Here is a 26,446-nt window from a genome sequence, read left to right as displayed (position 1 = left end):
CAAGACGTCTCCCTATTTGGCGGATATGAGCCTATTCCCCGAGTGAGTTGGTACGGTGGCTCGACCCCGTAGAAAACTTAAAGTTCGGATGAAAGTTAGGCCCACTTTACACGGGGACGGTATAAAACAAAAACGCAAAAGTCCGTTTTCGTTCTCACTTTTTTCCGCGTCTATACGACTGTTTTCAAGGAGGAAATCTGCGTCTATACGGTGACGCATAAATGTCTCCGCTATGTCTGCACGCATGCGCAACGTCTTGTGTCTTGTCTGATCTGCACATCTGCGCTGCTGTTCTGTCAAGTTATCCTACCAAGCCTACTACGCATGCGCGAAATCCAGGAGGGTAGGAAAATTCAACAGTAGTTTTGTCCCACTGATCAGCTGGGCTGATAGAAAATCGGTGAGAATTTCACGCATTTGCCGATTTTTATGTTTTGTGCGTATCGGTCGAGTCTTTGGCCGAGTCAAATAATTTGTAATGACTTGTTTTGAATAATAAAACGGTCTGTATGAGAACTTGCTAGGATAACTTTACAGAACACCGGTCCGGCTGAGGTACTGTAGTGCTCGAGGGAGGAGCAGGAGCAAACCGAAACTCTTTTAATCTGCCTTTATTAAGTAACACTCACTCTTGTTTCGGTGAAGAAGAGAAAAGGCAGTGTCCATCTCAGCAAAATAAATCCGTTCGGCTGCTAGTTTTGTTTTCAGTCTCGGGTTTATTTTTATTTTTTATTTTTTTTGTTTATTTAGTAAACCAATGTATATACATGATATAATAAATACAATATGGAAAATATACACTAGTTGTACATGGATAACGCAAGAAAGTTTAAAACTTATTTCCATTGCGGTCCATATGAATGATGACATGATGGCGGGTAAATACTAATTATACATTAATCACATATAATTATCACATATACATATTAAATTAATTAATACTGAGTATGTATGAAAATTTATTTTTAAAAAAAATGGTTTCACGAGCGGCTTGAATAGGCGGCACGCGCGTGCACGCACACGCGTGTGCGCGCGTGCGTGTGTGTGTAACTTGGCGACACCAAACTGAGGGGAGCTCCAGCTGGGCGGGTGAGCAGGAAAACACGTCTACTGCATTAAAACACAGAGCAGCTTGAAGGTCCGTTAGATCGATGTAATCAGACATGCTCTTACTTTTTTACTTACTTTCTTACTTCCCGGGCTGGCATGTACAGTATATGACATATGTATGACGTAAACGCGTACCCGACGTGAGCAGATCCGAGCAGAGTTTTGCGTATTGGGTAGTTTAGACGGATATGCAACGGGGGCCGTTTTTAAACTTATCCACTTTGGAAGGCGTTTTCAATTTTATCCGTTTTTCAGCCTCGGAAACGCCGTCCTCGTGTAAACGAAAGGCACTTCTGATAAAATATTTAGTCGTTTTTACCCGACAGCGTCCTCGTGTAAACGGGCCCTTAGTTGAATAGGTTACTGACTTGTAGGCCTACGTGTTGCCTGCCTGACGCGTGCTTCTGCCCAACTTGCACGACAGATTACTTGTTGAAAAGGCCCCTTGGATTAGATTGGCCGCGAGCAGACTGAAATGCATGTTAGAACGCTCTCACCTTTTTTGTAAAGCGTCTTCCAGATCCGAATGGGTAAGGGCAAGTGAAATGGTATAAGGTCTTTAATAAAACTCAGTGTGTGCTTTGACGCATGCATTCGGCAATTTAGGTCGTTTAACAGAAGCAGCAGTCCAACCTTGGAAACCCGCAGTCCTCAATGTCACCACACACGCTGGCTTTCGTTGGGTATACCCAAAGGGGTGGCTAAGACATCTGTCAAAAGTTACGGAGTTGCATTCCTCAAGAAATATTACGGTAGACCAAGATTATAACATTGAAATGGCATGTTTATTATCACGTAACAAAATGTTGTAAACAGTATTATAGAAATAATTTCATTTTGCATTCATTCATTCATTGTTTCGGTAGAAAACTATGCAATGCAAAATCGTTTAAACACCAGAAAACCAGAAAAGTGCTGGGCCTCAAGATTCTAGATAGAACGTTCGGACGCTTTTTTTTTTTAGACCCCGGCGAGTATTCGGAACCGGCCTTTATTTGTCACAACACACGCGTACACCCGGCCGTTAAAGGGAACTCGGCGGTTAATTGGAACTCGGCTATTATTTGGTATTTTACGGTAAGCCATAATAAATGAAACAAAGTCAGTATTTGGTATGAGACGACCCTTTGCTTTAAAAAAAAATGGTAGCCTCAGGTACAATGAGTGCAGTTTTATAAGGAAATGAGCTGTAGGTTTTACTGAGCATCTTACAGAACCAGCCACAGTTCTTCTGGACACTTTGACTGTCACACTTGCTTCTTCATTTTGCACCAAAACCCAGTAGCCTTCATTATGTTTTCTTTTTTAATCTGAAAAGTGGGCTCTTATGTAATATGCTGCTCAGATACAGACTTTTTTTCCCCCCTGTAACGTTTAATTTTGTGCTGGAAAACGAATGTTTGGAACTCTAAAATATTTTTGTACTGACTCGATAATGCAGAAGTCATAAAATAGAAATCTGTAGCAAAGTTTGTATGAAAAAAATAGGGTACCTGTACTGTATAAAAATATCAAATTCACATTTTGCTCAGGAATACAAGGCTTCAATTAATTTCATTAATTCCTTAATCTGTCTTCAGAATCCATTTTATTCTGGTCACGGTGGCAGTGGATCTGAAGTCTATCGTAAGAACACTGGGTATGAGGCAGGAATACACCCTGGATGTGACACCATGCACACACATTCACACCTATGGCCAATGGGAGCCAATGGGAGGTGGGGGGGAAACTGGAGAACCTGGACGAAATGCACATGGACATTGGGAGAACACTGACAGTAACCTGAGCTTGGGATTGAAACAGTAACCCTGGTCCTGTGACGCATCAACTGCCCCACTGTGTAACTCTTCAGTCAAGTTAATTTCTTCTAATTATTCAATTGAGGCACATCAAGGTGGGATTATAAGAAACATGTCTGACAGCGGTGGCACGATGGTGTAGTGGTTAGCACTGTTGCCTCACAGCAAGAAGGTTCTGGGTTTGAGCCCAGTGGCTGACGAGGGCCTTTCTGTGTGGAGTTTGCATGTTCTCCTTGTGGCTGCGTAGGTTTCTTCCGGGTGCTCCGGTTTCCTCCACAGTCCAAAGATATACAGGTTAGGCTAATTGGTGACTCTAAATTGACCATGAGTGTGAATGGTTGTTTGTCTCTATGTGTCAGCCCTGCGATGATCTGGTGACTTGTCCAGGGTGTACCCTGCCTTTTGCCCATGGTCAGCTGGGATAGGCTCCAGCTTGCCCGTGACCCTGCACAGGATAAGTGGTTATGGGTAATGGATAGATGGGTGGATGGAATGTCTGACAGCACTACACGCTCAGAAAATAAAGTACATTACTGTACCTTTAGGGGTACAATGGCTTGTCACTGGGGCAGTACCCTCTAAGGTACTTATTTATACTCTTTATATACTGCTTGAGAACATATGTACCTTTTGGGCCCTACAAAGGTACACATAGTTACCTTGAGGTCCAATAATGAGCTCTACCAGGTACATTTGTGTAGATTGTATCTTGCAGGACAGAAATGGACTCCTACTGTACCCCTATTTCTGACAGTGTAGAGTTCTGGATTCAAATCTGGGTTACTCTCTGTGTGGAGAAGAAATCACTTACTGGAGATCTGGGAGTGCTTAAGTGGCACAAGTGTCAAGATACTGTATCATCACATTCATGAATGCGTTTTGTTTTTTTACATAGATTTTAAATAGACAAATGTGTAATATTAATGTTATACAACAATATGCAGTGTGGAAACTGTTAGAATTTTTAATGCAAGTCTTGTTAAAAACGAGGCCAGATGGGTCGTATATATGAAAGAACACTTTAGAACGAATCAGTAGTTCCAGGAATGCTGGGAAAATCTGGATCACATCATTGTTTTAAAAGTGTAAGTGTTTCAAGGAGTACCAAAAGGATAATTGTTTCATCTGTCAGCTAACTGATGTTTTACTCTTTCCAGGAAACTTAACAGAAGATCTTGGCAAGTTTTTTTTTTTCCTCAAAAGTTGCTGAAAGTAATCATCTATTCACAGACTTTCTGGATAAGCATTTGGCAATTTTACAGAATAAAACTGATAAACAGAATTAGAGGCTAAAACCCATTCAGTGGTTTCAGAAAGCATTCAAACCCCTTCATTTGTTCCATGATAGTCTATTGTACATTTAATGAAAAATGGATTAAATGTACTTTTTGGCCATTAATTTACACATTAATCTACACAAAGTATGGACAAAAAGTACATTTAATCCGTTTTCTGCCAATTATTAAAAATCAAAAACTGAAATACCTGTTTCTCATTTAGCTAAGTATTTAAATCAGTAATAAGTTGGCTAAGGTAGTCCAAATAGATCTCAGGTATATCCTGTTCTTTTCCTCCTTCATTTCCACCAACCAACCAGCTCTCCCCATCAACCCCACCAAGGTGGGTAAAGACTAACACATGCTGACTTCCATACATGCCAAGTCAGCTTGCCAAGCGCATCTTTTCAAACTGCTGCTGTTCATGGATCAGTGTATCATACTTGGAGGAAACTGGTATCTGCCCTGTCCTGCATGTATGAGCTTACAGACAATCACAGATTAGTGTCACTGTGATTGCCAGATAAGAAAAAGAGTATACCATCCTTCCCACCCAGAAGGACAAGCATAAAGAAATCAGGCCATTATGGTAGAGGGCTATATGCTATAAGCTACTTTCCTGCATAGAGGCCATATGGCAGGAACTTAAAGGACTCTGAGAGCATGAGGGAAAAGATTCTCTGGTCTGATGAGACAAAAATTGAACTTTGTGGGCAGAACTCCAAACATTACACTATATCTGGCAAAAAACAGATACTACTCAAATGGCTAATACCATCCCTATGGTGAAGCACGGTGGTGGCAGCATCATGACTTGCGTGCTTCTGAGCAGCAGGGATGAGGATACTGGTCAGACTTGATAGAAGGTTGAATGTAACCAAATACAGAGAGGCCCTTAAAGAAAACCTGCCTCAAAGTGCTCATGATCTCAAACAGCGGTGACGTTTCATCTTGCAGAAGGACAAAGACCCAACATGGAAGTTGCTTCGAAACAAGTCTCTGAAAATCCTTAAGTGGCTGAGCCAAAGCCCGTAATTGAGCCTGGTAGAACATCTGTAAGGAGTCTTGAAATGGCAGTTCACAGATGCTCCCCATCCAATCTGATTGAGTTTGAGAGTATCTGTCAGGACAAAAGTGAGAAATTGCCCAAATCCAGGTGTACAGAGCTTGTAGAAACTTACCCAAATGTGAAGCTGTAATTGCAGCCAAAGTTCTTCTAAATAAGAGATTTCTTTCTGATTATTTAATAAATTTGCAAGCATTTCTTAAAACTTGTTTTTGCTTTGCCATTATGGGTAAATGTATCTAGATTGATGGCAAAAAAAAAATCAATTTCAAATTAAATATACAAGACAATAAAGTGTGCAAAATCTGAACAGGTCTGAATGCTTTCAAAACCTTCTGTATACACAACCTTTCTGCCTTTCAAAATGTCACACAAGCTGAATATTATTTGCCTCATGGCTTCAGTTTATGTTTGTGTGTGTCTGTTATGTATCATTTGAATTAATCCCTATTACTCATGGCAGTTTGATTACATTACATCTGTGTGACTTGCTAGTTTTCCATGTTTAAACACTTAAATAAACTGCATATGGAATGACTGATGCTTTGTAGTGTAGCTAATGTAGCTTCATCATCGTGTGATAGCAGAGGATTAGAGGTGACCCTTGGCTTTCACCAACAGCAATAAATCACTCCTCAAAGTGTTTGTCCCATAGTGACATAGCTTAGGTCACATAAAGGCATCACATTCCCAGTGTCATGCAGTCACAATGAACTCATTCTTCTGGCAGCAAAAGACAGTATGCTAGACTGTAAACACTACATCACAAAATGACTTTCGTAAACGTTCTTTTTCCCTTCTCTTCAGCACCACATTACCTAAGAAGTGGAGCATCTTGATAGTAGCTCGAAATAAACCTATAATAGCAATCTGAATTGATACACTGTCAGAAATAGGGGCACAGCAGGAGTCCATTTCTGTCTTCCAAGGTACAATCTACACTAATGTATCCTCTAGGGATCATTAATGCCGCTTTTCCACTATAAACGCGGCTGAGTCGGGCTGAGCCGTGCCGTGCTGAGTCGAGCTGAGCGGGGCTGTTGGAGTTGCATTTCGACTACAACCGCGCTGAACCGTGCTGGCTGGAAGTGGGTGGACACATTGGGTGGAGTTAGCGAAAGTGGGTGGACGTCACGTGATGTCGTTAGGCAGCGCAAACAGTGGCATCAGTGACCTTTTAAGCGGTAGTCTCACGACCCGGATAGTAAACAATAAACATGGAGTCGTTAGTGTTGCTGGTCTTGGTTCTGTGGCTTGTTGTCACCGACAACGCCAACAGATACTGGCAAGAGCGTATAGATGAGGCGAGGCGCATAAGGCTTCAGAAATTCTCGTAATTCGTAATTATTATTCTTCCGGGTTTGCGGTGTTTACAGATCCCAGCGTGCTCGCGGGGCGTGTGTTTGCATGTGAGGACACTCCTCCTCACCAATCAGTGCACAGGGGAGTGTCTGCTCACGCCCCCAGCCTCACTTGGCTCGCTTTGGCTCGCTTCAGCCCCACTCCAAAACCGTGCGAGTTTTAGGGGCTAAGCAGGGCTGAAGCGAGCCGAGTCGTGCTGTTCTTTGGTAGTCGAAACGCGAGCCGTGTCGGGCTGAAGTGAGCTGAAGCGGGCTGAAGTGAGCTGAAAAAGGGTAGTGGAAAAGGGCCATAAAATAGACCTCAAGGTCTATGTGTACCTTTGTAGGGCCAAAAAGATACATATGTTCAGAAGTTTACATACAGTGACATGAGTGTCATCTTGGATATGAATGTTATGGCAATATTTGGGCTTTCAGTGATTTCTTTGAACTGTTCTTTTTCTGTGGCAGAATGATTGTACAACATGCATCTTTAATTTAAGGGGAAAAAAGCACACACTAGAATTTGGTGCACAAGTTTTAATTTTCTTTGGGTTTTCTGAAATCAACACAGTGTCAAAATTATACATACAGGGTCAAAAACATACATACAGCACACCTAATATTTGGGTAAAATGTCTCTTCACAAGATTCACCTTGACCAAACATTTTTGTTTACCATGAACAAGGTTCTGGCAGAATTCTGGTTGGATATTTCACGACTCTTCATGGTAGAATTGGTAGAGTTCAATTTTTTTTTTTTTCTTGCCATGGACTCGACTTATAAGCACGGTCCATATATTTTCAATAGGGTTGAAGTCAGGGCTTGTTTTAAGCTTAATGTTAGCCTGCTTTATCCTCCACAACCAGCTCTGATGCGTATTTGGGTTCATTGTCCTGTTGTAAGTCCCAAGTCGTGTTCAAGTTTCTGATGGTTTATGCTGAAAAATTCTGAGGTAGTCCTCCTTCTTCATTATTCCATCCATTTTGTGAAATGAACCAGTTCCACTGGCAGCAAAACAGCCCCAGAGCATGATGCTGCTACCACCACCACCAGCTTGTACAGTGTCCCTCTGTACATGGTGGTCATTGTAACCAAACAACTCAATCTTTGTCTCATCTGACCATACAGCTATCCTCCAGAAGGCTTTTTCTTTGTCTGTGTGGTCAGCTTCAAACTTTAGTTAAGCTTGAAGGTGTCAATTTTGGAGCAGGGGGTTATTTCTTGGATAGCAGCCTCTTAGTCCATGGTGATCTGAACTGTAGGCAGTGATCCATCAGCTTCCAGTTCATGGCAGAGCTCTGTCATGGTGGTTCCCAGGTTGTTCCTCACCATCCAAACCAATTTCCTTTCAGCTGAGGGTGACAGTTTGGTTTTTCTTGAAGCAAAGTGGCTTGGCAAAGTGACTACACCTCACAATAACTCAGATACAATTGTTTGAACTGATCTTGTAATTTGCAGTTGTTTAGAAATGGCTCCAAGAGACATTACGAAGTTGTGTATATCTGTGATCCTCTTTCTCAGATCTGCACTGAGCTCCTTGGACTTTCCTATTTTACTGTGTGTTGGTCAATCCAGTGAGTGCTGTAAACAAACCCTTTTTATGAAGGCACAGAGAAGCTACCAGCTGTAGTCAATCATGATCACTAACAGGAAGTTAAGAGACCTCAGCCTTGGCAAGATAAGAGACATTTGGGAAGTTTCAGCACCTCTGAATTAATAATTTAAGAGAGAGTGTATGTAAATTTTTGACCTCATATGTATAATTTTGACCCTGTGTTGATTTCAGAAAACCCAAAGAAAATTAAAACTTGTGCACTAAATTCTAGTGGTTTTTTTTAAAGATGTATGCTGTACAATCATTCTGACACAGAAAAAGAACAGTTCAAAGAAATTACTGAAAGCCATGATATTCATAACCAAGATGACATTTACAGTGGTGCTTGAAAGTTTGTGAACCCTTTAGAATTTTCTATATTTCTGCATAAATGTGACCTAAAACATCATCAGATTTTCACACAAGTCCTAAAAGTAGATAAAGAGAACCCAGTTAAACAAATGAGACAAAAATATTATACTTGGTCATTTATTTATTGAGGAAAATGATCCAATATTACATATCTGTGAGTGGCAAAAGTATGTGAACCTTTGCTTTCAGTATCTGGTGTGACCCCCATGTGCAGCAATAACTGCAACTAAACGTTTGCGGTAACTGTTGATCAGTCCTGCACACTGGCTTGGAGGAATTTTAGCCCGTTCCTCTGTACAGAGCAGCTTCAACTCTGGGATGTTGGTGGGTTTCTTCATATGAACTGATTGCTTCAGGTTCTTCCACAACATTTCCATTGGATTAAGGTCAGGACTTTGACTTGGCCATTCCAAAACATTAACTTTATTCTTCTTTAACCATTCTTTGGTAGAACGACTTGTGTGCTTAGGGTCGTTGTCTTGCTGCATGACCCACCTTCTCTTGAGATTCAGTTCATGGACAGATGTCCTGACATTTTCCTTTAGAATTCGCTGGTATAATTCATAATTCATTGTTCCATCAATGATGGCAAGCCGTCCTGGCCCAGATGCAGCAAAACAGGCCCAAACTATGATACTACCACCACCATGTTTCACAGAAGGGATAAGGTTCTTATGATGGAATGCAGTGTTTTCCTTTCTCCAAACATAACGCTTCTCATTTAAACCAAAAGTTCTATTTTGGTCTCCTCCGTCCACAAAACATTTTTCCAATAGCCTTCTGGCTTGTCCATGTGCTCTTTAGCAAACTGCAGATGAGCAGCAATGTTCTTTTTGGAGAGCAGTGGCTTTCTCCTTGCAACTCTGTCATGCACACCATTGTTGTTCAGTGTTCTCCTGGTGGTGGACTCATGAACATGAACATTAGTCAATGTGAGAGAGACCTTCAGTTGCTTAGAAGTTACCCCGGGGTCCTTTGTGACTTCGCCGACTATTACACGCCTTACTCTTGGAGTGATCTTTGTTGGTCGACCACTCCTGGGGAGGGTAACAATGGACTTGAATTTCCTCCATTTGTACACAGTCTGTCTGACTGTGGATTGGTGGAGTCCAAACTCTTTAGAGATGGTTTTGTAACCTTTTCCAGCCTGATGAGCATCAACAATGCTTTTTCTGAGGTCCTCAGAAATCTCCTTTGTTCGTGCCATGATACACTTCCACAAACATGTGTTCTGAAGATCAGACTTTGATAGATCCCTGTTCTTTAAATAAAACAGGGCGCCCACTCACACCTGATTGTCATCCCATTGATTGAAAACACCTGACTCTAATTTCACCTTCAAATTAACTGCTAATCCAAGAGGTTCACATACTTTTGCCACTCACAGATATGTAATATTAGATCATTTTCCTCAATAAATAAATGAGCAAGTATAATATTTTTGTCTCATTTGTTTAACTGGGTTCTCTTTATCTACTTTTAGGACTTGTGTAAAAATCTGATGATGTTTTAGGTCATATTTATGCAGAAATATCGAAAATTCTAAAGGGTTCACAAACTTTCAAGCACCACTGTATGTCACTGTATGTAAACTTCTGACCGCAACTGTATATTCCCAAACAGTATATAAAAAGCATAAATAAGTACATTAGAGCAGGGGTTCTCAAGCTTTTCTACTTTAAGGCCCACCTATTCATACTTGTAATGAGTCGGGGCCCATTAAAAAGATCCCCAGTTATTTTGTCTCATCTATTCTATTAGAATCTAATAATCTATTGTAAAGTGTATTAACGGAATGCAACATCGCTCCTTGTTACAGATGGGAGCCCAGAAATTAAATAAATGCAATAAAAACAAACTGTTTTTAATTGTAGGTATTGTATTTAGAACTGTATTGATGTACCAGAAGCCAACATAAAACCATGCATGCAGGGAATTCTCAGTCAAAAGGGATTAATGCTCCAAAAGTGGAGTCTGGTCCATTAACACAAGAACTTATTGCCATGTTTGTGTACAGCAAACAAGCAAGTTATTAAAACCAAAAGGTACACGCAAAAGAAGTGGATATACAGTAGAAACCACGCAATGGGATTAGATCCTTACACACTAACAAAGAATGATTTTTCCTATGAGTTGGAAAAGTATCCATCTGTTAAGTTCCCCGACATCTCAAACTACCTGGTGCTGCAGGCATCGTTCTACACGGACAAACAGATGAAAACCTGGAAGAGCATGGAGGCATACACATTTTTATATGCGGCTGGGTTAAAGATCTGGGGATCAGGACACGACAAGATAGACGGCGGTAGACGGATCTAAGTGCAGGAAAAGTGTTTATTAGCGGGTGTGATATTTATAAAAACAAAACACAAATGGAAGCAGAATCATGAAGTAGCGTATTTAAACAGTGTTATAAAATGGCTAGAAAGAAACGTCTCATCTCATCTCATTATCTGTAGCCACTTTATCCTGTTCTGAGCAATTCCAGCGTTATGGACGTGACACTTGAACTTAAAATGGCAACAAATGACCCAGTGCATGTTTTATTGTCTCCCAGTATTTAAACAGGTGTTGCATATTTTAAGGCTGTACCATACTGGAGAAGTGATAGAACAAGAACAATTCCCATAGTACATCTAGGGCATGCCAGAAAATGCCAATAAAAGATGCGTTATGGATGTGACAGAAAAAGTATCACTTTTCTTGGGTGACTGTACATTTTTATCAAACTCTGTGAAATTGTAAACCTAATGTCGAAATGGAGATATCCATTTGATAGAGGGGTCCAAGGTGAATATTAAAAAATCTTTGTTTAAAATATTTTGTATTTCATGCAGAGTTTCGGAAGGAAAAGTCAGCGTTATGGATGTGACGAAATTCCGTTATGGATGTGACGCGTCTGAAATAGACATGGCATATGTTTAGAAAATCAGCAATTTAACCACCATAACCCTTTGAAAAACTCTCTAAATATCAGCTAAAACTATCAAAGTTCTTAAATAATATTTAGGATGGCTATTGTTTTGCTGTTTTGTGGATTTTAGCATACATTTCTGTGGCTTGTGGCAATAATATAGAATTGTACATGATCAAAGTTGATTTTAGCTTGGGTTTTACATTATAAGAAAGAAAGACTGACAGTGACATATTAGGTTGGTTACAAATTGGTTCAGCTTGTTCACATCTGTAAAATACAGGCCTAGGTGATATCTCTGGGAGTGGTTTTGATGTATTACATGTTGCTTTATTTTTGCATGGTGAGGTTGACATTTACATGGAATTGCCCTTCTACAGGGTCGCAGGCAAGCTGGAGCCTATCCCAGCTGACTACGGGCGAAAGGCGGGGTACACCCTGGACAAGTCGCCAGGTCATCACAGGGCTGACACATAGACACGGACAACCATTCACACTCACATTCACACCTACGGTCAATTTAGAGTCACCAGTTAACCTAACCTGCATGTCTTTGGACTGTGGGGGAAACCGGAGCACCCGGAGGAAACCCACGCGGACACGGGGAGAACATGCAAACTCCACACAGAAAGGCCCTCACCAGCCGCGAGGCTCGAACCCAGACCTTCTTGCTGTGAGGCGACAGTGCTAACCACTACACCACCGTGCCGTCCTAGAAAGAAACGTGATGGTGATAATGATAATACTTTGCAAAGCCTCTGTGAAAACAGTGTCTGTATCTGCATGTGCTGATTGCGCTCAAATCAGTGTCAGGTGTTTCCCATAATGACCGGATCCCAAGCACGCGCACAACGCACTCCATGAGTGCGCGCAGCCACTCGAGCTGCGCCAGATTCAAATGCGCAAAGGCGTGACAGTCAAGTGTTCACCTGCTGTGTGACCACAACTTTTAGCTCACGTGTATACCACCAAGCATCGCTACCAAAATGCCTCATTTTCATCGAAAACCCATCGCAAATAAGCTGTAGTGTGATCATAGCTTAATGAGGTGGATGTGATGTCAGATGCAACCATGTACCCTACTACAAGTAAAAATTAGCTTCAACTTGAAAAAAAAATTGCAGCCCACTCGATGGCACTTCACAGCCCACTAATGGGCTGCAGCCCAGTGGTTGAGAAACAGAGGGTACTGCCCCAGTGACAAGCCATTGTACCCCTAAAGGAACAATAATTAACAGTTATTCCACGAAATCGAGTCGTACGTGAGCTGATAGCCGACAAGACACGTAGAGCCGAGTTGGCTACAGTATAAGCCATGTACGACGAGATTGAGTGGAATAGTTGTTTCATTCTAGCCACATTCACTGGATTTTGAGAAACAGAGCATTTTTATTTTTTGCAAATTCGATAAATAAAAACTTTATACAAAACGTCCAACAAAATCATTTCCGCTTAGAATGTAAACAAACCGGCGAAATGACAGTCACAATTTGTGAAAAATGCGATGATAATAATTCTTGAAACATTTTTAAAGAAGATACGTTCTTATCATCAAATACTTTTATTCCATATTTTGTTGCCTTTTTTGGGGTTCTCTTTTCGAGTAGAGTTTTTATTTCGTCCTCGGTTGGTTCAGCAACACGCGTCGCCATTTTGCTTTTCTCTACTCATGGTATATAGCTGATATCTTGGTATCTTAGTGGAGTAGCCAATCAGAGCATGCAATTGCTCATATCCAGTGAATGTGGACAGAGTAATGTACTTTATTTTCTGAGAGTGCACAGTGTCTTGAATAAGTATTTACCTCAGTTGAACTTTTCTACATTTTGTAGCATTAGCACCTGGAACTGAAATTGGGATTGGGATTATTTGATATAAATCTGTTCAAAACCGCTCACAATCCTGAACTGTTGGGTTTTTTTTCATTTTTTTTTCATTTAGTTAGCTGGTAGGAACCAGTAGAGGCCAGTAAAAGAAATATGCAAGCACCAGATCTGTCTGTGGGCTGCTTATTTAATAGCCCTAGATCTTCACATCATGGTAATGGATATCACATTTGGTAAATCATTCAGATTGGAGATAATTTACAAAACCACACATCCTCCTTTTTTCTGTAAAACAAAAGAATATGATTAGTGGACCATCATAAAATATTCTGAATTGATGATTCAAGGGAATAAAATCATTTCCCCCCTTCAAACAAGTTGGCATGCTGTTAAGTTCATGGAAGTCTCCCCAAGTCCAACATAACTGTGCCAAATCAGGATGATATTTTTTAGAATCCACTGAGCTACATTAATCTAATGATTTAGTGTACCACAGTCATGGGATAAGTCTAATCATGCATAGACCAGCACTGGACCAACATCATGAACACAACCAAATATATATGGCATATCCTTCCAAAAGTTACATAATAGTCCGTCTTCTCCACTTCAGGTCCATGAGAGAATCATGCAACTTAGTTAAGCAGAAGTTAGAGAGTTTGTTATGTTCATTTTCGTACTCTTCTTTTATGCTTTGCTGAGTACTAATCTCACTGGTCAGTAAGTGTTGATTAATTTTCTAGCAGCTCTGACAACAGTGGCTATAATTCAAATCACAAGTTTACACTGCCATTCACCATACACTGCCAAGTTTACAATGCTATTTCTCTTACGCTCACCAGCCACTTTATTAGGAACATCCACCTGCTGTGTTTTGCAGTTCTCTAATCAGCCAATCCCTTGACAGCAGGACAATGCATCAAATCATGCAGATACAAATCAAGAGCTTCAGTTAATGTTCACTTCAAACATCAGAATGGGAAAAAGTGTGATCTCAAAGTGTGACTTTCACTGTGGCGTGGGTGCTGTTTTGAGCCAGATGGGACTGGTTTGAGTAGTTCAGAAACTGCTGATCTCCTGGGGTTTTCACACACAGCAGTCTCTAGAATTTACACAGAATGGTGCGAAAAACAAAAAACATTGAGTGAGCGACAGTTCTGTGGGTGGAAACGTCTTGTTGCTAAGAGAGGTCAGAGGGAAATGGCCAGATTGGTTCGAGCTGCCAGGAAGGATAGAGCAACTCATAGCAACTCTTTACAACCGTGGTGAGCAGAAAAGCATCTCAGCATGCAACAGCAGAAGACCAAGTTGGGTTCCACTCCTGCAGCCAAGAACAGAATTCTTAGAATCAAGAACAAATTCCTATTAAAGTGGCTGGTGAGTGTATTGTTTCTATAATACCAGCAAATTCACAGGGATTTGTATGGCAGACAAATTAAAAAATGGATTTTAAAAAAGACCATGTTATTTAAGAAAGACATATAATTGTTGATATGGTGAAGTTTTATTGATTTAACATTTATGGAAGGATTTTTCAGTGTCTCCAGCATAGTAATGGCCAGCAAATACACTTTGGGTTTTATAGTTAGCTTGTAACAAGAAGAGTTGCATCTTTTTTTTTTTGTCATTAATTTCGAGGAAAAAAAGCAGCTGGTGAAGAAACAACTGTTTATAGGTGCTATAACAAGTGATATCACAAACTGGCTTGTTTTCTGGACTTTCCACAAGGTTAAGTGTAATGATTAATTATTAAAAGTATGACAATCTGTTCTTTTGTCATGATAGTATCTTAATCAATGAAAAATTGTAATCATTGATAAATTGGTCTGGTACAAGAGGAATACTACAAACACTTTGGGGCATGCTGTCATTAGAAAATGAGACTGTCAAAGATGATGTACGGTAGCTCACTTTGGCCCCATCTAGACCAGAAGGAACAATCTAAAGTGGACCACCTTGCACAATAAATGGTGCAAGCCATATACACTATATACAAGCTACATACACTCTAGGAATACCTACAGTTGTGGTCAGAAATTTACAAATAGTGAAATAAATGTCATCTTGGATATGAATGTCATGGCAATATTCGGGCTTTCAGTAATTTCTTTGAACTGTTCTTTTTCTGTGGCAGAATGTACGGCATACATCTTGAATAAAAAAAAAACACTAGAATTTGTTGCACAAGTTTTAATTTTCTTTGGGTTTTCTGAAATCAACACAGGGTCAAAATGAAACATACAGGGTCAAAAATTTACATACACTCTCTTAGATTATTAATTCAGAGGTGCTGAAACTTCCCAAATGTCTCTTATCTTGCCAAGGCCGAAGTCTCTTAATTTCCTGTTAGTGATCATGATTGACTACAGCTGGTAGCTTCTCTGTGCCTTCATAAAAAGGGTTTGTTTACAGCACTCATTGGATTGACCAACACACAGTAAAATAGGAAAGTCCAAGGAGCTCAGTGCAGATCTGAGAAAGAGGATCACAGATGTACACAACTCCGTAATGTCTCTTGGAGCCATTTCTAAACAACTGCAAATTACAAGATCAGTTCAAAAAATTGTATCTAATTGTGAGGTGTAGTCACTTTGCCAAGCCACTTTGCTTCAAGAAAACCCAAACTGTCACCCTCAGCTGAAAGGAAATTGGTTTGCATGGTGAGGAACAACCTGGGAACCACCATGGTAGAGCTCTGCCATGAACTGGAAGCTGATAGATCACTGTCTACAGTTCAGACCACCGTGGACTAAGAGGCTGCTATCCAAGAAATAACCCCCTGCTCCAAAATTGACACCTTCAAGCTTAACTAAAGTTTGAAGCTGACCACATGGACAAAGAAAAAGCCTTCTGGAGGATAGCTGTATGGTCAGATGAAACAAAGATTGAGTTGTTTGGCCACAGTGACCACCATGTACAGAGGAACACTGTACCAACTGGTGGAGGTGGTAGTAGCATCATGCTCTGGGGCTGTTTCGCTGCCAGTGGAACTGGTTCATTGCACAAAATGGATGGAATAATGAAGAAGGAGGACTACTAAAGAATTCTTCAGCATAAACCATCAGGAATTTGAACAAAACTTGGGACTTGGGAGTTACAACAGGACAATGAACCCGAATACGCATCAGAGCTGGTTGTGGAGGATAAAGCAGACTAATATTAAGCTTTAAACAAGTCCTGACTTCAACTCTATTGAAAATATATGGACCATGCTTATAAGTTGAGTCCATGCCAAGAAAATAAATAAATAATTGAACTCTACCAATTCTACCATGAACAGTCATGAAATATCCAACCATAATTCTGCCAGAAGCTTGTTCATGGTAAACAAAAATGTTTGGTCAAGGTGAATCTTGCAAAGAGACATTTTACCCAAATATTAGGTGTGCTGTGTATATATTTTTGACCCTGTATGTATAATTTTGACCCTGTGTTGATTTCAGAAAACCCAAAGAAAATTAAAACTTGTGCACCAAATTTTAGTATTTTTTCTTAAATTAAAGATGTATACTGTACAATCATTCTGCCACAGAAAAAGAACAGTTCAAAGAAATTACTGAAAGCCCAAATATTGTCATGACATTCATATCCACGATAACATTCATGTCACTGTATGTAAACTTCTGACCACAACTATAGCTATTTGCCAGAAAGAATCCAAAATGGCAAGGAATTGACTGAGAAGAACCGATTTTTGTTGAACTGCTCATTAAGGCTTAATTAGTCTCTAACTTCATTAATAATTGTAATTAAGCAAATCTGGATGCAAGTTATATGCACACTAGGTACCCCTACCTTCATGCTAGAAAGAATCAAAATCGGTGAAGAACTGACGCAGAAGAAGTGATTTGTGTGGAAACTGGTCGTTAGGGCTTCATTACTCTATATCTTCATTATCAACTGCAATTATGCAGTTTTGGTGGAAGCTGTATGCACCCCAGGCAGACCTACCTTCCTGCCAAAAAAAAGAATAAAAAACAGTGAAGAATTGAGAGGAGAAATGATTTTTGTGAAATGTGGACGATGCCGGACAGACGACAGATGGACAACACACGATAGCATAAACTCATCGGCCTGTCAGCTGGATGAGCTAATAATCAGCTTCAGGGTGGTAAAGGTAACTTCGCTTCATGTCGGGTCTCATCAAACCACCCTGTCATTACTTTATGCCCCAAGTGTTTTAATCTTTACACATTGTATTATTGCATATTATAATATTTTAACATTTTTATTGCATATTGTTATAGAAAGTTACACTTTTACTGACTACCAACACAACACAAGATCTGGAAAATTTGATTCTTCAATGATGTATGAATTAATATTAGTCAGTCAGAAAAATATCTGATAATTGAGCCTGAGCTGAAGATCATTATGACTGAATTAGACCACTTTGTGAAATAACTGCATTCCAACAAATGACATGAGTATCTAAAAAAACGGTAATTCATGCTGCAGTGAGCAAATGAATACCACTTTATGAAAAAGTAAATCTTGTCCTTTGTACCTCCGGCCTGTGGACAGACGGAGTCATGCTGCGTGATGTGAATGGGAATATCATTAGTCTCACTTTTTGACGATCAACACAAACCTCCCATGTTCAATGAAAAAGTCCATCTCAAAGCCACCTGGCAAGGCTGAAGTGTAGTGAGAAGAAAACATCTGGTCAGAGATTATTTATTTATCTATTACATATGTAAATAAATGATAAAGTAATTTGCCATTAATATGCTGACGACAAGAGCTGTATGTATGATTTACAGCTAAACTGGCATGTTATTGATATGGTATATATATCTTTATTATATTGTACTTATGTAACACTAAACTGAATCAAATATTCTTTTACTGCACAGATGTTTAGACTGTTAGGTCTTGCTTTCTACGAATAATTTTCTTTTCGCTGCAAAAGCAGAGTTTTAGCCAACAATAACGGAAGGTTAAATACAGCACATCTGTAACAGCTGTATAGTTACTTCCTATGGTATATTATCTGTCTCTGGTTTTGTGAACATTTTAAAGACTATCCATTTGTGCTTTTACATATGTTTATTGTTCCCTAATGAAGAATAAAAGCATCTACCAAAGAAGTCATTGTTTAATGTCAACAATCTCATCTCCTCTAGCCACTTTATCCTGTTCTACAGGGTCGCAGGCAAGCTGGAGCCTATCCCAGCTGACTACGGGTGAAAGGCGGGGTACACCCTGGACAAGTCGCCAGGTCATCACAGGGCTGACACATAGACAACCATTCATACTCACATTCACACCTACGGTCAATTTGGAGTCACCAGTTAACCTAACCTGTATGTCTTTGGACTGTGGGGGAAACCGGAGCACCCGGAGGAAACCCATGCAGACATGGGGAGAACATGCAAACTCCACACAGAAAGGCCCCCGCCGGCCACGGGGCTCGAACCCAGGACCTTCTTGCTGTGAGGCAACAGCGCTAACCACTACACCACTGTGCCGCCCCTAATGTCAACAATAAACTAGGAAATATGTTTGGAAAGCAGAAGCTAGTACATTACCATTGCTGCATCTAAAGCCCAAGATATAAATACCTCCAAATTAGTATTCATATTGAACAGTTATTAACAGTCAAAACCTTATAAGTAACTGGATAACTTGTTGGTTGAGGGCTTGATGTCAAGTCAAAGGTGTTACCGTACAAGTGGCCCAAAAGTCAAATGTAAAAGTGTTCATGGTAGTGACATCACAACAGTGGAAAATTCAAAATGGTTTCTTGGGCTAGGGAGAGACTTGTACATTCTACACTGTTTATGTATTACATGAAACTTTTATAACCCTAAAAAAAAATAGAAATGCAGGTCCTGGAGGCTATGATGAAGGTATAGAAACTGGACTACAATCAGGTCCTAGAGAACAAGAAAATGAATGAGCACCTGGAAAGAACTATCATACAAGGAAAACCACTGTGACACACACCTTAGATTTGTGTCACGATTGGTAGTGGGAGGTGAACACAAGTGCAGATTGTTTATTAAATGAAGCATAAACAAAACAGGCGGCATGGTGTAGTGATTAGCACTGTCACCTCTCAGCAAGAAGGTTCTGGGTTTGAGCCCAGTGGCCGACGGGGGCCTTTCTGTGTGGAGTTTGTATGTTCTCCCCATGTCTGCATGGGTTTCCTCTGGGTGCTCTGGTTTCCCCCACAATCCAAAGTCATGCAAGTTAGGCTAATTGGTGGCCCTAAATTGACAATAGGTGTGAATATGAGTGTGAATTATTGTTTGTCTCTATGTGTCAGTCCTGTGATGGCCTGGCGACTTGTCCAGGGTGTACCCTGCCTCTCGTCCATAGTCAGCTGGGATAGGTTCCAGCTTGCCTGTGACCCTGCACAGGATAAGTGGTTATGGATAATGGATGGATGGACAAACAAAACAACTATTTCTGATTTCCACAGTTTTATTCACATGTATTAACAGAATAAAAGCCACTAGGAGACTAGACAATCAACATGACGCACAACTCCACAAATGACAAAAGCTTGGCAAAGCAAGGCACAGAAACCAGAGCTTAAATAGGGGTGCCAATTTGGAGTAACAAGTAATGTGTGAGAGTGCTCAGTGACATATGATGTGCTGGGGTGATTTGTAGTATAGTTCAGTGCCTCTTTGGTGCTACCATGACAGACACCCCCCACCCCACCCCACCCCAAAAAAAACCTTAATGCGCTGTTCCCAAAGCACAAAAAAACAATCAAGAAGAGGGCCTGGATAGTCATGCAAGATGTCTCTTAGCTGGTAAGGGCCCTTTGACCGAAAGGGTTCATTGGGCATGCTACCCTTAGCATCACCAGCAGAAGATGCAACGTCCTCCACAAGACTGTGAGGCAGAGTGATCTCTTATGCATGGCTAAGGGGTGATGCAACGTCCAAGGTAGAGCACAAGAATGGAGCAATGGCCATTGTGCAGCCAGTGGGGTATCAAAGTCCAAGGCATAGTCAGAGGGGGATCAGTATCATCCATAAAGCCAGAATGGGGGCAAAGTCCTCTGCGAGGCCAGAGGGGGCACTGAGGTTCTCTGTGAAGCACGAAGGGGTAGCAGTGTCCTCTGCATAGCAAGAAGGGGGAGCCAAGTCAAGTCAATTTTATTTGTATAGCACTTTTAACAACAGACATTGTTGCAAAGCAGCTTTGCGGAAACATACAAATTCCCGATATAAATTTTAAACATATGAGTTTATACATTTATCTCTAATGAGCAACACTGAGGTGATGTTGGCAAGGAAAAACTCCCTGAGATGACATGAGGAAGAAACCTTGAGAGGAACCAGACTCAAAAGGGAACCCGTCCTCATTTTTGTGATAACAGATAGTGAGATTATAAATAATTTGCTTCTATAACCGTGTCCTATATGGTTAAAAAGTGCAATTGCGTAACCAGGAAATTCATTATAGTTTTTACATTAAATTTATTTTGTTGAAGTTATCAACTGTTTACTGTTGGAGACTTGAGTGCAAAATTGTTTGTGGCAACTGCAGTCCTAAAGTTATGGCAATTGCAGTCCTAATCAATCATAGTAAAACTTTTTGTATTAATTGTCCAAAGCCATCTTCTGTGTCTTTAGGCTGTCCATATGGGGCCATCCTCCACAGGAGCAAAGTGATGAGAGCTCCAGCCAGAAGTAGGGTATCAGTAGTAGGGAATGATGGGGGGAAGGAGCAATGTGATATCTTCAGCAGAGCAAGGAGGAGGAGTGACATCTTCAGTGAAGCAAGGAGGCACAGAGATGTCCTCAGCCAAGCAGGGAGGCAGAGTGACATTCTTAGTGGAGTAAGTCATCAGAGCAATGTCCTCAGCAGGGTAGAAAGATGAAGCAAAATCCAAAGTGGAGTTGAGTGGTGTAGTGATGTCTGAGGCAGAGTAGGGAGGGTGGGAGATGATTCTAGATAAATTGGGAGTCCCCTGCTCAAAAAATTCCATGGCAGGGTGCATGGTGTCAAGCTATTCCCATTGGATTTCTGACCCAAGCTCCCCTGCCCTATTATTTCTACAGCAGGAGAGCTTCCTGGATGCTGAAAAAATTCAGTGCATCCATGTTAGGTTAAGCTTTCTGTCACGATTGGTAGTGGGTACTGGTAGCAACTAGGAGACTAGACAATCAAGGTGATACGTCATCATCACTGCCAAACCAGGTTTGGTTGACTTGGCCAGAATTGCAGCAGTAGGGTGGCTGGCTCCTTTCTGCATACAAACACATATGGGCAATTTAGAGTAGACAGTTAACCTAACTGTATGTCTTTGGACTGTGGGGGGAAACTGGAGTACCCGGGGGACATGGGGAGAACATGCAAACTCCACACAGAAAGGCCCCTCGTCAGTCGCTGGGCTCAAACCCAGAACCTTCTTGCTGTGAGGCGCCAGTGCTAACCACTGCACCACCGTGCTGCCCTGAGGTGACACCCAACTCTATAAATGACAAAATCTTAATGAAGCTACACATAAAAAACAGAACTTAAATAGGGGTGCTAATTTGGAGTAACAAGAAACAGGTTTGAGTGATCAGTGACATGTGAGGCGATGGGGCTGATGGGTAGTGCAATTCAGCACCCCTTTGGTGCTACCATGGCAATTTGTTGTTTATGCATACACAAGACTTTGGAAACACATGATACAAATAAAGTAATATACAGTATTTAGACTGGTGTGGATAACAACGGAAAAAGACTCATGTGAAGCTAACTCCACACAGGTGACAGTAATCAGGGGAAGTTGCCTGGACCGGCACTGGTACACTGAGTCTTTGAACCACTAGGTATTAACCCTACTAGCTGTATTATTTGCATTGTCCATTTAATAACAATGTTACACAATTATGTACAGTATCACGATGTTCAATTTAATTAAGCATTTATACCTAGCTATATTGACAGCCATTGCTTCAACCTAATTTCAAATGCCCTCAAAAGATCCAAGTAATTTGGCTTTTAGATTACTTACAGAAAGAGGAGATTCAGAGTTCCAGGTGTGTGTTGCATTGAGGGTTCTCAAAAACCAATGGAACAGACTGCATTCTTGCTGAAAGGGACAATAGGATATTAGGATCACAAAATATAACAAAAAATAAAGCCTTATTTCTACAGTAGCAAAATATCCATAGTACATATATTATCCAAAATATATCCCGAAAGGAACCAGAGATATAAAAGGGATCTGAGCAGAGATAATGAACTAAAATTAATAACACCACACAGTTCAGGATTTTAGTGTCATTAGAAGTAAAGTAGAACAGTATTTGAGGTATTTACTTCTTCCTCTCATTTACAGTCAGGTGGAGTTCCCACGATGTACTGCTATCCATCCATCCATCCATCCATTATCTGTAGCAGCTTATCCTGTTCTACAGGGTCGCAGGCAAGCTGGAGCCTATCCCAGCTGACTATGGGCGAGAGGTGGGGTACACCCTGGACAAGCCGCCAGGTCATCACAGGGCTGACACAGAGACAAACAACCATTCACACTCACATTCACACCTACGGTCAATTTAGAGTCACCAGTTAACCTAACCTGCATGTCTTTGGACTGTGGGGAAAACCGGAGCACCCGGAGGAAACCCACGCAGACACGGAGAGAACATGCATACTCCACACAGAAGGGCCCTCGCTGGCTGCTGGTCTCAAACCCAGGACCTTCCTGCTGAGAGGTGACAGTGCGCTTTTTTTTTTTATTGTGACACAAACAATAATTAAGATGAAAAAAAAACAGAAATCTGGAGTGTGCATAAGTATTCTGCCACCACCATGCTTCACTGTAGGAATGGTGTTCACAGGGTGTTGGGTTTATACCACACAAGGCATTTCCCATAATTGCCAAAAGGTTCAATTTTTGTCTCATTTGACCAGAGAATCATCTTCCATGTGTTTGGAGAGTCTGCCACATGCTGTTGGGCAAACTCCAAACGTGATTTTTTAAGCAATGGCTTTTTTCTGGCCACTCTTCCATAAAGCCCCACTCTGTGAAGTGTATGGCTTAAAGTGGTCCTATGGACAGATACTCCCATTTCTGCTGCAGATCTTTGCAGTTCCCTCAGCGTTATCATTGGTGTCTTTGTTGCATCTCTGATTAATGCTCTCCTTGCCCAGTCTGTGAGTTTTGGTGGGTGGCCTTCTCTTATCAGGTTTGTAGTGGTGCCATATTCTTTCCATTTTGCTATAATGGATTTAATGGTGCTCCCTGGGATATTCAAAGTTTGGGATATTTTTTTATGACCCAACTCTGATCTATACTTCTCCACAACTTTGTTTCTGACCTGTTTGGAGTGCTCCTTGGTTTTCATGTTGCTTGCGTAGCAGTGTCAGGGTCCTTCCAGAACAGGTTGATTTACACAGACATCATGTGACAGATTATGTGACACTTTGATTGCACACAAGTGGATCTTAATCAGCTAATTATGTGACTTATGAAGTGAATTGTTTGGACCAGCTCTTATTTACGGGTTTCATACGAAAGGGGGTGAATACTTATGCACACTCCAGATTTCTGTTTTTTCATCTTAATTATTGTTTGTGTCACAATAAAAAAAAAACAATGTGCACCTTTAAAGTGGTCGGCATGTTGTGTAAATCAAATGGTGCTAACCCCCCAAAAATCCATTTTAATACCAGCTTGTAATAACAAAACAGGACAAATACCAAGGGGGATGAATACTTTTGCAAGGCACTGTATGGTAATTAATTTAATCTATTAACTTTCATGGGTTTAAAACATATATTTCAATTAGCCTACAATTCAAGAGCCTATAAATCTAAACTATGGACCCATACCAGAGATTTTCACATTGTCTTTAATTAATGTTAACCTAAAGCAGTTACAGAATCGGCCTACAGTGCACTCAGTGAGGAAAATCCCACTTTTTATACAATGCATGATCAAAACCAGAAATGTCCCCCTTTTTATTACGAAGTTGAAAACATTAGATGTTTTACTGATATTTTCACCGCCGAACCGAAAATGTCCCCGGTTTTCTTCTCAGAAATTTGGTCACCTTTATGAAGAAGGAGGAAAAACAAAAACGTTCAAGACAAAAGAGACAGATGGTTGTTGACCTGCACAAATCACAAATAGATATAAAATACATGATCAGTTAAAAGCACAATTAAAACACAATTCAGACAATAAGAAAAAAGTTTCACAAGTTTGAAACAGGTGGAAATTTGCCAGGAATTTGACCACTAAGCACACTGTCCGACCACATACTGAGGAGGATGGCGAAGGAAGCAAATAAGTCCCCAAAGAACACAGTTTGAGAATTACACAGTTTAGTTAACTTTTGTGGTTGTCTTGTTTTCAAGCCAACTATTAACGTCACCTCCATAACAACAAGCTGTTTGGAAGCATTGCAAGAAGGAAGCCCCTCCTGAGAGCATCCTACATAGTGCAGCTCTGGAACATCACCAAGCATCATTGGAACTGCAATTAGAACTGTGTTGTAGTTAGCCGAGATCAAAATCAAACTTTTTTGCTGTGCACACACCACCAGCACATTTGACAAAAAAATGGGGACTGAGTACAAGGGAAATCACCAGAAGAACCAACTTAGAGATCCACTTACCAAATTTCCACAGAACTGAAGGTCCATAGAAGACCAATATCCAAGTGTCTTTCAAGTATCTAAGTTTTCTGTGTTTGCCGAAGACCTATGTCACTCTATTTGTAGATCCTGTTGCTCTGTTGCTTGTGATGTGTCATTATTTTAATCATTATTCTCTTCGTAGCCTGATATTATGATTTTAGTTGCTTTGTTTTTGTGGTGGGCAGCATGGTGGTGTAGTGGTTAGCACTGTCGCTTCACAGCAAGAAGGTTCTGGGTTCGAGCTCAGTGGCCGACGGGGGCCTTTCTGTGTGGAGTTTGCATGGTCTCTCTGTGTCTGTGTGGGTTTGCTCCGGTTTCCCCCACAGTCCAAAGACATGCAGGTTAGGCTAATTGGTGGCTCTAAATTGACTGTAGGTGTGAGTGTGAATGGTTGTTTGTCTCTATATGTCGGTCCTGTGATGATCTAGCAACTTGTCCAGGGTGTACCCCGCCTCTCGCCCATAGTCAGCTGGGATCGGTTCCAACTTGCTCGCAACCCTGCACAGGATGGATGTTTTTGTGTTTTGTTCCCTCCATGTTCTGTGGGTAGTTATTTTTGGAATCTGCATGCTTGGTCTCATAGGGACGCCTGACGTTACCACTCTTCACAGTGGCCATATTTTCATAACAAAATAAGCACATCACCTTCGTGCTTCTCACAGGGAGGATGCACATATTTTTTAGTCCACTCTTCTTAAAATTAGTCATTTTCGGTACTTTTTCTTTATACTGAGCAATTTTCAACACACAATTTTACTTTTTGTACATGATATTAGCCTACTGTTAGCCATTAGCAGTACATGTATTTTTACTAACACAAGTTATGAAACTAACAGCCTGTGTCAGTTATGTTTGTTGGCATAGAATCTGATTCAGGCTTCATGATTGGAGGAAATGAAAGTAGAGTGCACAAAGTTTCACACAGATTACAAAAATGGTTTTGTTTTGTTTTGTTTTTCCACTACAAGATTTTGTCCAAATAAAATGTCTAATAAAATGCATTTAGTGCTGACATATTGAGGATCGGTGGTGTAGTGGTTAGCACTGTCACCTCACAGCAAGAAGGTTCTGGGTTTGAGCCCAGTGGCCGACGGGGGCCTTTCTGTGTGGAGTTTGCATGTTCTCCCCGTGTCTGCATGGGTTTCCTCCAGGTGCTCCGGTTTCCCCCACAGTCCAAAGACATGCAGGTTAGGCTAATTGATGGTTCTAAATTGACTGTGAGTGTGAATGGTTGTGTGTCTCTATGTGTCAGCCCTGCGATGATCTGGCAACTTGTCCAGGGTGTACCCCGCCTCTCGCCCATAGTCAGCTGGGATAGGCTCCAGCTTGCCCATGACCCTGCACCAGATAAGCAGTTATGGATGGATGGATGGATGGATGGATTTTGAGGATCACTGCTGTAAAATATGGTGGTGTATAGCCTGCTTTGATGCTTTGAGGCTGATGGTCTGGAGGTTCAGTTGAAGATTGAAGGCACTGTGAATTTTACTAAATATTTCAGCCTATACTCTGGTTGCCTCTTCCAGGAGGTTCAAACTTGGATA

This window comes from Neoarius graeffei, chromosome 8 (genome assembly GCF_027579695.1).
Source record: "Neoarius graeffei isolate fNeoGra1 chromosome 8, fNeoGra1.pri, whole genome shotgun sequence".
NCBI classification, from domain to species: Eukaryota; Metazoa; Chordata; class Actinopteri; order Siluriformes; family Ariidae; genus Neoarius; species Neoarius graeffei.
The sequence above is the reverse complement of the archived record's forward strand: the minus strand, read 5'-3'. Positions refer to the sequence as shown.